This window comes from Canis lupus, chromosome 29, assembly GCF_003254725.2.
Source record: "Canis lupus dingo isolate Sandy chromosome 29, ASM325472v2, whole genome shotgun sequence".
NCBI classification, from domain to species: Eukaryota; Metazoa; Chordata; class Mammalia; order Carnivora; family Canidae; genus Canis; species Canis lupus.
In genome coordinates, this window is record NC_064271.1 from 36,982,408 (window position 1) to 36,994,861 (window position 12,454).

At 35.7% G+C, this 12,454-nt stretch overlaps 1 long non-coding RNA gene across 1 annotated transcript in view; it reads left to right on the forward strand.

Annotated features, from left to right (window-relative positions):
* LOC125753998 (uncharacterized) overlaps positions 1–11,487 on the forward strand; it is a 28,935-nt gene extending 17,448 nt beyond the window's left edge. Inside the window, exons 5-6 of the long non-coding RNA XR_007407143.1 lie at positions 7,476–7,672; positions 8,721–11,487. This is a non-coding gene — a long non-coding RNA (uncharacterized LOC125753998). The remainder of the gene's footprint in view (positions 1–7,475; positions 7,673–8,720) is intronic.
* The last annotated feature ends 967 nt before the right edge of the window (positions 11,488–12,454 follow it).

The window sequence follows — 12,454 nt, forward strand, 5'->3', positions numbered from 1 at the left end:
CTATTTTTAAAAAGATCTGATTGATTGATTGGTTGATTGATTTAGAGTGTGTGCAAGCAGGGGGAGGGCCAGACGGAGAGGAAGAGAGAATCTTAAGCAGACTCCACTCTGACCCTGAGATCATGACCTGAGCTGAAACCAAGAGTCAGTTGCTTAACCAACTGAGCCACCTAGCCCCTAATATATTGGTTTTCAAGTGCCCTGGGGAACTTTCGTTGCAGGTTATCTATTCAGGTATCTGTCAAAGAACTAAGGTATCAGAAAATTGGACAAAACCATAGCATTGTAGAAATTAGAGAGAAATTGCATCCCAGCTCTAAAAGAGACAGTATTTCTTGGTTGCCATATGTAATTATTTGACATAAAGAAATAGGTTGTCTAAAGCTACTGCACAGATTTGGACCTGAGGAGTTTCAAGTTTTCTCTTGAAATTCTTTTGGCTGCTCTGATGAAACCTTGTATTCTTCACAGTGAAGAAGCAATAGCTGTTGTTTGATGTATCTAAGAGAGCAAGATGGGTTTATGGTATGTAAAGTTTTAGGTTGCAGAAGTATAAAATGCAAAAACTCAACCCCTGTTTCGTAATTTTTTCAAAATGGTTACTTTATAAAACTTTAAGAGTTGAAAAGAGCTCTGCTTTATGCAACTTCCCCACTGCTGTGTTTTATGAGGGCTTCTAAAATAATATTTTCTCCCTAAGAGAAAAACACAAACTTTCTAAATTAATTTAAGCTATCCGCTTTATTGTTCATCACCTTTGGCACATCATGTAGCAAATCTTATACTAAAAATCAGCATGTGGAACATTAGTACAATCCACAAAATCCTCTTGGAGGAAAAAAAAATTAAAGAAATATCCCAGGGCATAACATGCAAAACCACTTTTCACTAATCAAAGAATCATTGCGGACTTGGCTGACAATCCCATAATAAATTATCTTCATTGTTGTTCAGAAACTTATATGTTCTGTGAATACAGCACATTCCATGTTATCTAAAATTCAGTATTGAGGTTTGAGGCTGTTTTTAGGCCAGTAAGGGAATGAAAGATGACTTTTCACTTAATTCCCATGCCCTGGAACATGCCCCTAGCAAAATTGTTGACCTTTCTGTGTTTACATTCATAGAACAGAAACCCTAACTTGATTAATAAGGATGAAAAAAGAATTAGCTTGAGTTTGTGATTAATTCAGCCGCATCAACTTACTTTGCATTCACTAACTAAACCAGAGAAGTTTGATAGTCTGATCTGTATATTTCATTTAATACAAATTGACTGAAATTTCTAAAATATGTGTACTTGACTTTTTTCTAAGCAGATATTTTATCCGTAATCCTGGTCAATACTGGTTTTGTATTGAAGATTGAGGATATTGAGTAGATTATGTCACCGAGAAACTACTATTTTCTTTTGTTATTTTTAAATTTAAGGGGCTCCTGGGTGGCTCAATGGTTGAGCATCTGCCTATGGCTTAGGTCATGATCCTGGAGTCCTGGGATTGAGTCTCACATCAGCCTCTCCATAGGGAGCCTGCTTCTCCCTCTGCCTGTGTCTCTGCCTCTCTCTCTGTGTCCCTCATGAATAAATAAAATCTTAAATAAACAAGAGATTTTCTTATCTATTGACATGATACTTAAGGAAACTCATTCAGTAAGTGGGTCACTTTATCTACTTGAAGATATAACCTGATGTTACTCTGAAATGAACTGTAGAGCAAGGGTAAGTATTTTGGAGGACATATTTTGAACAAACACTTGTCAACCAATATTATTTACATATGATGAATATGACAATATTTTATTTTATTTTATAAATCAATCGACCTCCTACAAAAAGAAAGCTTAGGAGAACATCTATACTCAGGTGGGCCAAACCGTTAAGTCCATGACTGTACCCCAAAACCTGCAGGAGATGAGTCCACAGAACTTGGAGAGGGTACCATCATGTCATACAATAGCTAAAACCATCTTCTGCTTCAAGTACCTCTCCCTGAGAATGTGTAGCAGAGCAACAGTATTGTCAATGCCTGAACAATTTTTATGAGAATTGTCTTCATAAAGAAAGCAAGATGTTAAAAAAAAAGTTTCTAAGACAATATTATTTATGCCCTGTTTCATTACACTCCCTTGGTTTCAAATGATTCTTCTTTCAAAGAAGCTCAGAATCCTACAAATATAATCCGTATTGTTGAGTTGGGCTACAGAACAATCATTTAAAGATGCTATCTGGCCATTCACTCATTCACTTATTTAACATTCAGAAGTAAGAAGGTAAGCTAAAAGGAAGGAAGACACTCAAGATGCTCACAGGTTGCTGTTTGGAGAAGGTCTCTCAGAAAAGTAAACTGATGAGGAACATATGTCTTGCTCTTAGGTTTTTAAGTCCTGGATTTCCAGTTTTCAGCGTATCTGGAGGTAATTTGATGCAAGAGGACAAATGCATGAGACAAATTACAATAAAGAACAATGAAAAAGTCTTGAAAGCAGCAAAAGAAAAGTGACTCATCACATACAAGGGAGCTCCCATAAGATTCCCGGAAGACTTCTTAGCAGAAACATTGCAAGCCAGGAGGGAGTTTGATGATATATTCAAAGTGCTAAAAGAAAACAAACAAAAAAACCTGCCAACTAAGAATACTCTATTCGACAAAACTGTCCTTCAAAAAATGAAGGAAAAATAAAGATCTTCCCAGATTAAAAAAAAAAAAAAAAAGTTGAGCGAGTTCATTACCCCACTAGGCAGGCCTTATAAGAATTGCTAAAGGAGGGATGCTTGGGTGGCTCAGCGGTTAAAGTGTTTGCCTTCGGCTCAGGGCGTGATCCTGGAGTCCCGGGATCGAGTCCCACATAGGGCTTCCTGCATGTAAACCTGCTTCTCCCTCTTCCTGTGTCTCTGCCTCTCTCTCTCTGTGTCTCTCATGAATAAATAAATAAATGAAATCTTAAAAAAAAAAAGGAATTGCTAAAGGAAGGCTTTCAAGTTGAAATAAAAGGATGCTAGGCAGCAATAAGGAAAGGATATAAAGATATAAAGCTCTCTAGTAAAGGTAAATACATAGACAAATATAGAATCCTGTAACACTGTAATGGTGCTGCATAGTCATTTTTAATTTAGGTATACAATTTACAAGATAAAAACATAAATATGTAACTATGAAACTGTTAATGGATACAAAATATTAAAAAGCTCTAATTTGTGACATCAATAACATAAAACCGTGGCAGGAGATGTGAAGGAGTTTTTACGTGACTGAAGTTGTTACCAATTTAAAATAGATTGTTTATACCTAGAAGATATTTTGCATAACCCGCACGGTAGCCACAAAGAAAATACCTATAGAAGTCATGCAAAAGAAAATGAGAAAGGAATCAAAATATGTCATTGCAAATAAAAATCAGTGAAACACAAAGGGAGATAAAAGAACAAAATCACTATACAAAATACAGAAACCAATGAACAGAATGGCAAGATAAGGCCCTTCCCTGTCACTGACTACTTTAAATATAAATGGTTTGAACTCTCCAATCAAAAGACATAGAATAGATGAATGGATGAAAAAAATAAGGTCCTGCCACATGCTAATAGACTCACTTTAGATATAATAACGTTCACAGGCTGAAATCGAAAGAATGGAAAAAGATATTCCATACAAAGTATGGACGTACTTTGGGAAGTTACCCAAACAGGGTAGGGAGGGATGTACTTACATCAGATAAAAATCAGTCAAAGCTGTTACAAGAGACAAAGAAGGACATTGTATAGTCATATATAATCAACTCATCAGGAAGATACAACACTTATAAATATATATGCACCTAGCAGCAGGGCACCCAAACGAATGAAGCAAATATTGACAATTGAAGGGGAGATATGGGCAGTAACAAATAACAGTAGGAGACGTCAATACTCTTAAAATGAGAAGATGAGTCAGACAGATCAATAAGGAAACAGAGGACTTGAACAACACTGAAGACCAGTCGGTCCTGATTGACGTATACAATCCACTGCACCTAATGAGACCAGAATATTCTTCTCAAGCACATATAGAATATTCTCCACGATAGATCACACATTCGGCCACCAAACAGAGTAGTTACCCCCTCCCTTCTGCCCCTTAACTCCAGCAGGACAATCTCCAGCCCACTCCAACTGGAAATACGCAAGAGAAAGGAATTATGGAAACTAAAGTTCAGTCTACTCGAGTGGGCTCATCACACTCATCTTTCAAGTTTATGAAGTTATATAGTTTGCGCTCATCTTTTCTCAACTTACATATTCTCCTACTACATCATCCCTCTCCATGACTTCTGTGTGAATATTCCCCGACTTTATACACCCAGCTCAGCCAACTTGTCTTCTGAACTATATACTTAGACATCCAAAATGCCCCCTGGACATCACCTTGAGATTTCACATGACCCTCAACTAGTTCAAAATGAATTCATCTCTCTCCTCTCTGTGTAGTTCTCATTCTGGTTGAGGGTACCATTATTTACTGAGCCTTCAAATCAGAATTTTTTTTAGTCATTCCACATAGCTTTCCCTCTTAGATACCTATGACTAGTAAATACTAATTTCTATATGTTCTATTTCTACATTACAACTGCTATTGCTCAGTTCAAAGCATTGTCGTCTGGCACATAAATCACTGCAACCATCTCCTGTCACCCCACCCTCTCTCACCTTACCCTATCATTCCCTGTGCTCTAAGCATGGAAGTCTGATCATATTACTCCTCTGTTTAAAATCCTTCACTTTGGGCAGCCCTGGTGGCTCAGTGGTTTAGTGTCACCTTCGGCCCAGGGTGTGATCCTGGAGACCCGGAATCGAGTCCCACATCAGGTTCCCAACATGGAGCCTGCTTCTCCCTCCACCTCTCTCTCTCTCTCTCTCTCTCTCTGTGCTTCCCATGAATAAATAAATAAAATCTTAAAAAAAAAAATCCTTCGCTTTTCTCCTTTAACCTACAGGATGAAATCCAAACTTTGTGTAGCATAAAAGATTCTCAAAGATCTAATCATGGCCTACCTTTGTAACTATGCTACCTGTTACCTGTTGTAGCTCTTATATTTGCTTTCTTTCTTTCTTTTTTTTTTTTTTAAGACTTAAACTGGGCCTATTTTATTAGTTCTTCTGTGAAAATTCTTATTTTGGAGCTGGCTCTCTTTTCTGTTGATGGAAGGATGGGGGTCTTTAACTCCCTGTGGTTGCATTCTCTACCCTTTGAGTAACCCCCTGTAGAGTGAAAAAGACTCATAAATTATAAAACAAAGCAGAGGTTAGAGACAGAAAGAAAGAAAGATGGAGAAAGAGTCCTGATAGAAGTTGTCCCTGGATCCCATTGTCCCAGAGGCTACCTTCACTTTTAAATCAACAGGTTTCCTGTTTAAGTTCAGTTGAGCTATATTTCTGTCTCTTGCGGAAAGGAACACTGACTCACACAATCCCCACACATACATTTAATGTTTAGTCATACCAGACCACATTCACAAAACCTCCAGGTCTGTGTGTCTTTGCACATAGCATTCCTCCTCATATTTTGTGGATGAGCTGGAGAATCATAGTTCAGTATTCTAAACATCACTTCTTACCAAATTCTCTGGATGTCTTTAGATTAAGCTGACCATTAAGCTCTGAGGGCCCAACATAGCTACAGAATTTACCACCTTGTGTTTATTTATGTATGTCCTTTTTTGGGTGGGTGACACTTTTAGGAAAGGGTACCTGCCTTCTTCGCTTTGTATAATATGTCATCTGTCATAATGTCTGAGATACAGAAAGTGTTTAATTCATATTTGTGAAATGCTGGATGATTTCATGATTTATGCTTACTATTTTGGAGAGGGATTATTTTTGTGCTCAGACAAAAGTCTTACTGATTTTGGGATAGTATCCACTGAAATTCTCTATTTTATCATTTCATTTCTGCTCTATCTGAATAAGGAAAGGGCCAAATGCTATTGTATCTATTTTATAAAAGGTGTAAATACGTCAGTTGACAGTATTTTTCAAAAATACAAGTTAACAAAAGAAATGGGAATAAAACTGAAGGGAGATCTCCTTTAGGATTTGGATTTCTGGGCACTGTGAAGCGAGATTGATATTAACATGCAGCAATCCAGTGGAGGCTCAGCCAAGTCCTGAGGCAAAATTTTCAGAATAAATACCCTTGTGATTATCAGTTTCAAATTTGGTATGTATAAATGCCTAAGCATTAAGCTTCACATTCATTTTTTTTTTCAAAGATTAACGATGATAAACAAGTGTACCTATATGCAGAGAGAGCTCTGCAGCATTCCAGTTTCAGTTTCCTAATATTCAAAACAAAATTCTAAATCAGTCGGTGTGAGATGGCATCAGACAGCCTTGGTGTTTTATTTTCAAATTCTGCTGTACCGTTCACTGCAATAGACCCAGAGAAATAATTTTGGTGATTTAATGCTATTTTATTGTACTTGAGATTAATTAATCTCCAAATTGATAAGTAGATGTGTATAAATTTAGTCAACTAGATTGAGATTAAATACTTGTAAACTGTACATTTTAATTCTAATAACAACATTCTTACATTTTAAAGCATGCCTGAGGATATTTTTGGCCTGGTAATGCAATACAGTGCTGAGTTCAATGGAATTATAATAGAAAACTTTCTTCATTGAACTGCAGAAAAGCCCTGAATCAAACCAGTACCTTCTCTCATCTGTAGTCAACCACCACCATACCTGTTCTACTTTCTTTTGAGGTGTTTAGCTAAGAAAAAGATCTAGGTTCATCCCATTTTAATTTCATAGGCAGAGATGACCGCTTGAATCAATGAACCCTGATTCTTTTTGATTGGAAAGCTGGAAATCTTTGGAGTATTCTTCACAAAACATAATGTTGGAGGAGGACTTTTTCCTTTGTGATCTTCCTTTACTCCAACAGCAAATTCTCAGAAGAGAACTATTATAGAGCTGACTGCTCCTATGCTCTTTTTTCACATTTTTAAAAATTTAAATTCAATTTGCCAACATATAGTATAACGCCCAGTGCTCATCCCATCACATGCCCTCCTCAGTGCCCGTCACCCAGTTACCCCAGCGCCCCACCCACCTCCACTTCCGTGACCCTTTGTTTCCCAGAGTTAGGAGTCTCTCATGGTTTGTCTCTCTCTCTGATTTTTCACACTCAGTTCCCTTCCTTACCCTTACGGTCCCTTTCACTATTTCTTATACTCCCCGTATGAGTGAAACCATATGATGATTGTCCTTCTCTAATTGACTTATTTCACTCAGCATAATCTTATACTTTTTAACCAGTCTACTGCAGCTCAGAAGAGGTGGTTTTATCTTTCTCTCATCACTTTTCTTTTCTCCTCTTTTTTTTTTTTTTTAATGTATGTGAAATGTCAATGAGCTAAAAAGAGTTGAGTGAACACAACTTTTTCACTTGATATTCTTGCCTTTGGCCAACCATTTCTATTTTTCTCTTTTAGGAAGCACTGGAGGAGTCGAAGAAGAGTGAGTCAAATTGAAGAATCCCCAAGAAGAAACCGAGACCAGATCTCTTCATGTTTTTAATATTTCCCAGCAGCGATGGAACCACATGAGAAAGAAATAGATACTGGTAGTAATTTTGTATTAGTGATGGTGATGGAGTACTGAAGGAAAATCGCACTCAAAATATTATGCTGTGAGTCATGCAGTTTGGACTTAAGTTGTTGTGTGAGGGCAAATGGGGTTCCAAAGGATCTATAAATAGAAAAATGAATATTGTTTTTGTATTAGCCATTTCCAAAGCTGTTGTTTTATGCACTGACTTATTCTCAGAGGTCATTGCTAACATTTGTTCAATAAATGGGCTCAATAATTATATGTTGAATGATTTCTTAATGAAGACAGGAACTGTATCTATTTTTATATAAAAAATAATGTTTTACTTGAATCTTAGTCACAGAACAGAATGAAAGAGCAATATAATAATTGTTATTTTATTATAATTATTATCTATCAAGTGCCTTTAATTTGCCCACCGTTGTAATGTGCGTTCATTACTGGGTATTTCTACATGATAATAGGGCTTTCCAGAAGGCTCAATTAATTTCTTAGGAACAGAGTGAATGATCAGCAAGCCATCTGTTATCAATACTCTAAAATTTGATAAGATAATGATGTTCTCTTAGTGGCAATGTTAGTTATGTTTGCAAAATAACTTATTTTAAATGAGATAACCACAGGAAAAGCATTTAAAAGTTTTCTCTAGAAAAACCTAACCATGCAGAAAGAAATATTTTAAGTGAGTTGCTGTAGTGAGAAGTCAGTTGTGAAATATAGCATTTCCTATATTTTATTTCTTCCTATAAGTAAATTTTAAAAATTGCTTTATTAATATAATAGGCTACCCTTGACTGGCAGATCCTGATTTTAAAGATATTATAATGATGGATATGATGCAGAATGGCTTCAGTATCTTTAAATATTTGAGATGAACTAAAAAAACCAGATAGGTCCTAAGTGACAAGAGTGAGTGTTTTTTGGACCTCAGGTTTATGTGGCTAAGATGATGCAGAGTATGTAGCATTGATTCATGACTAGCAAGATGGTAACCTACCACTTTTTGAAGGCTGGACACTAAAAAACTGGCAAAGAAAGAAAATATGCTTAAAGGGTACAGCCCTCTGGGTTTGAAGAAGCTTCTGTTTTGTCTATCTAATCAAATGTTCTTAAACTTTAATTAACAGAGAATATGAGAGGGATGGGATGTGGACCACAGATCATGTTAATGCGTTGCAAGATGGAATCACAGGAGCAGCCAAGACATTTATTGAAATGAAGTCTTTAGTTTGAGAGCAGTCTACATTGATGTTCTGTTATAACAATTTTATTTTGACTGTACCAAATGATGGATGAAGATGCAGTTATCTGGTCTGATGGATGTGGTACTATGCAAAGGTGCAATGCCCTGTGCTTTCTTATTGAATAATTGAACTTGGATTTTTTCCCTAGAGAATAGCTAGAAGTCGCATTTTCAACTAATTTAGCATCTTGAAAATTTCTATTTAGTTGGCAACATCATCATGGTTACGTTATTATCGAATAGCAAATAATTTTGTGTGATTGGTAGCATAATAATTATTAGATCGAATTTGGACAGCATTTTTCTATGATGGCGGGCCACATGAGAGTACATAGGAATCTGTTACCAACTGAACTGTGTCTTCCAAAATGTATATTTTGAGGCCCAAAGCCTCAATATGACTGTGTTTGCAGATAGGGCTTTTAAGGAAGTAATTAAGAAAAAATGAGGTCATAAGAGTGGGGCCCTAATCCAATAGAACTATGTTCACAAAGGAAGGAAAAAGGACAAGGTGCGTATACAGAGGAAAGGCAGTGGGAAGGGAGCCATCTACAAACCAGGAAGAGAGGTTTAACCAGAAACCAACCCTGCTGACACCTTGATCTTGGACTTCCAGCCTCCAGTACTGTGAAAAAGAAATTTTTTTTTTTTTTTTTTTTTTTTGGTTTAAGTCACCAGTCTGTGGTATTCTGTTATGATAGCCTTGGCAAACTACTATACAAGGTCTTGTAGGATATCCACGTCAGAGTGCTGCCTACAGCTTGAACTCTTCTTACTTTCTCTGAGTACCTAGGTATGGACTTATCACAAGGATTTAAGCTTCTTGAGCTTCACGAGCTCATTTTTCCAGTGGTACCATCTTTGATTTAGTGAAATACATGCCTGCCACTGCAATAAACATAAAAATAAATTTTTATTGTAGTAAAGTACACATAATATAAATATTACCATTTCAGCACCAAGTGTGCAGTTTTATGGCATTAAATATATCCACATTGTCGTACAACCATCCCCACCTTCCTACCGTCCATCTCCAAAACTGAAATTCTATACAATAAGACACTAACTCCCTGTTTTCTGTCCCCTCACCTCCTGGGAAACATCATTTTTCTTTCTGTCTTTATGAATTTGACTCTTCTAGGTAACTCATATAAGTGGAATCATACAATATTTATCATTTTATGACTGGCTTATTTCACTTAGCATAGTGTCTTCAAGGTTCATCTATGCTATAGCATGTATCAGATTCCCTGTTTTAAGGCTGAATAATATTCCATTATGTTTAATCATTCCTCCTTCAATACACACTTGGCTGCTTCCATCTTTTGGCTGTTGTGAATAATACTGCTATGAATACTGCTGTGAATAATACTGCTATGAATAATGAAGAGATATCTGTTCAGGTCCTTGCTTTCAATTCTTTTGGGTACATATCCAGAAGTAGAATTGCTGGATAATAGAGTAATTCTTTTTTAATCTTTTGCAGGGGCCATCACACTATTTTCCACAGTAGCTGTATCATTTTAGATTCCCACCAACAATATACAAGGATTCCGATTTCTCCATATCCTCACCAATGATTGTTGTTTCCTTATTTTTTTTGTAATATCCATTCCAATGGATATAAAGTAGTATATCATTGTGATTTTTATTTGCATTTTCTTAATTATTAGTGATATTGAGCATCTTTTCATATGCTGACTGAAGATTTGTCTATCTTCTTTGGAGAAATGTCTGTTTAAGCCTTTGCCCAGTTTTTTCAATTGGATTGCTTGTTTGAATTATAGGAGTTCCTTATACATTATGTATATCAATGCTTTATCAGATATATGGTTTGCAAATACTTGCTCCCATTCTGTGAGTTGTAGCTTTACTCTGTTTATAATGTCTTTTAATGCACAAAAAACTTTAACTTCGATGTAATCCAATTTATTTTTTGTTGTTGCCTATGCTTTTGGTTTCATGACTATTAAATCATCACCAAATGCAAAGTTAAAAAGCTTTTCCTTTTTGTTTTTTTAAGAGTTTTATGATTTCTGGTCTTACTTTTGGGTCTTTGATCCATTTTGAGTTAATATTTGTATATGGTTTATGATAAGGGTCCAATTTTATTCTTTAGCATGTGGATATCCAGTTTTCCCAGTACCATTTTTTGAAGATTGTCCTTTCCCAATTGAAAGGTTTGGCATTCTACTGAAAATCTTTTAACCATGAGTGAGGATTTATTTCTGGGCTCTTTATTCTACTCCATTGGTCCATATGCCTGTCTTTATGCCAGTGCCACAGTCTTTTGATTACTTTAGATTTGTAGTAATTTTTAAAATCAGGAGTGTGAAGCCTCCAGCTTTGCTTTTTTTCAAGTTGTTTTGGCTAGTAAGGGTCCTTTAATATTCCATATAAATTTTAGAATGAATTTTTCAAGTTCTGCAAATAAATAGTAATTAGGATTTTGATGAGGATTATATTGAATTTGTAGACAATTTTAGGTAGTATTGACACCTTAACATTAAGTCTTTGAATCCATAAACACAGGATATCTTTCTTTTTTCTGTCTTCTTCAGTTTCCTTCAGAAATACTTTATAGTTTTCAGTGTACAAGTTTTCTGTCTCTTTGTCAATTTTAAGCATTTTATTCTTTTGATGCTACTGTAAATGCAATTGTTCTCTTAATTTCCTTTTCAGATTGTTCACTGTTACTGAACAGAAACACTACTAATTTTTGTGTACTGATTTTGATTTTTGTATCTTTGTAAGTAAATGATGAATTCATTTATTATTTCTAACCCTTTTTTGTGGAGTCTGTGAAGTTTCTGTATATAAGATCATAACATTTATGAATGGGATGATTTTACTTTTTTTTCTTTCCAATTTGGGATCCTTTTATTTTTCTTACCTGATTGTTCTAACTAGGATTTCTAGGACTATGTTAAATAGAAGTGGCAAAAGTGGGCATCCTTGTCTTGTTCTGTTTTTAAAGGAAAAGTTTTTAGTCTCATCATTGAGTATGATGTTAGCTGTGGGTTTTTCACATATGATCTTTATTATATTGGAGTAATTTCCTTCCAAGATTCCCTCCCACACTTTCATTTATTTACTCTTCAATAAATTTAAATCTTTGAGGTGTACAGCATTACATAGTTTCTCTATCCAATGGTCTTAGGAGGAAGGCTGTTTGGGAACTTGGCATGAACTATGCCACTGTTCCAAACCTATAACTGCCTTATATAGAGGTTTGGAGTTGGAGTCTAGGGTAGAGTTGAGGTCAACTGGAAGGCAGGGAGGCACTAAAAAACTAGAGGCAGAGGCTATTTATGAACCAGTATAGACTATTTCACTATTTTAACAGCTGGTATGGTCATGCCAGTGGTCCAACTGAGTATCAGTCTTCTTCTTGGGTACCATATCCTATTCTAAAGAGTCCTACATAATATTATATGGACCTGTTTTAAATAGTCTTAACTGTGAGAGTCAAGATAATGACATATTTTCATAAAAGGTAGAATTTTTGGTAGAAGTCAAAATAATAACATCTTTTCATAAAAAGTAGAATTTCATAAAAAGTTAATTTCTGATTTGATTTCCTCTTATTTACTACTTCAGGCTGGTCATGTTTACTAA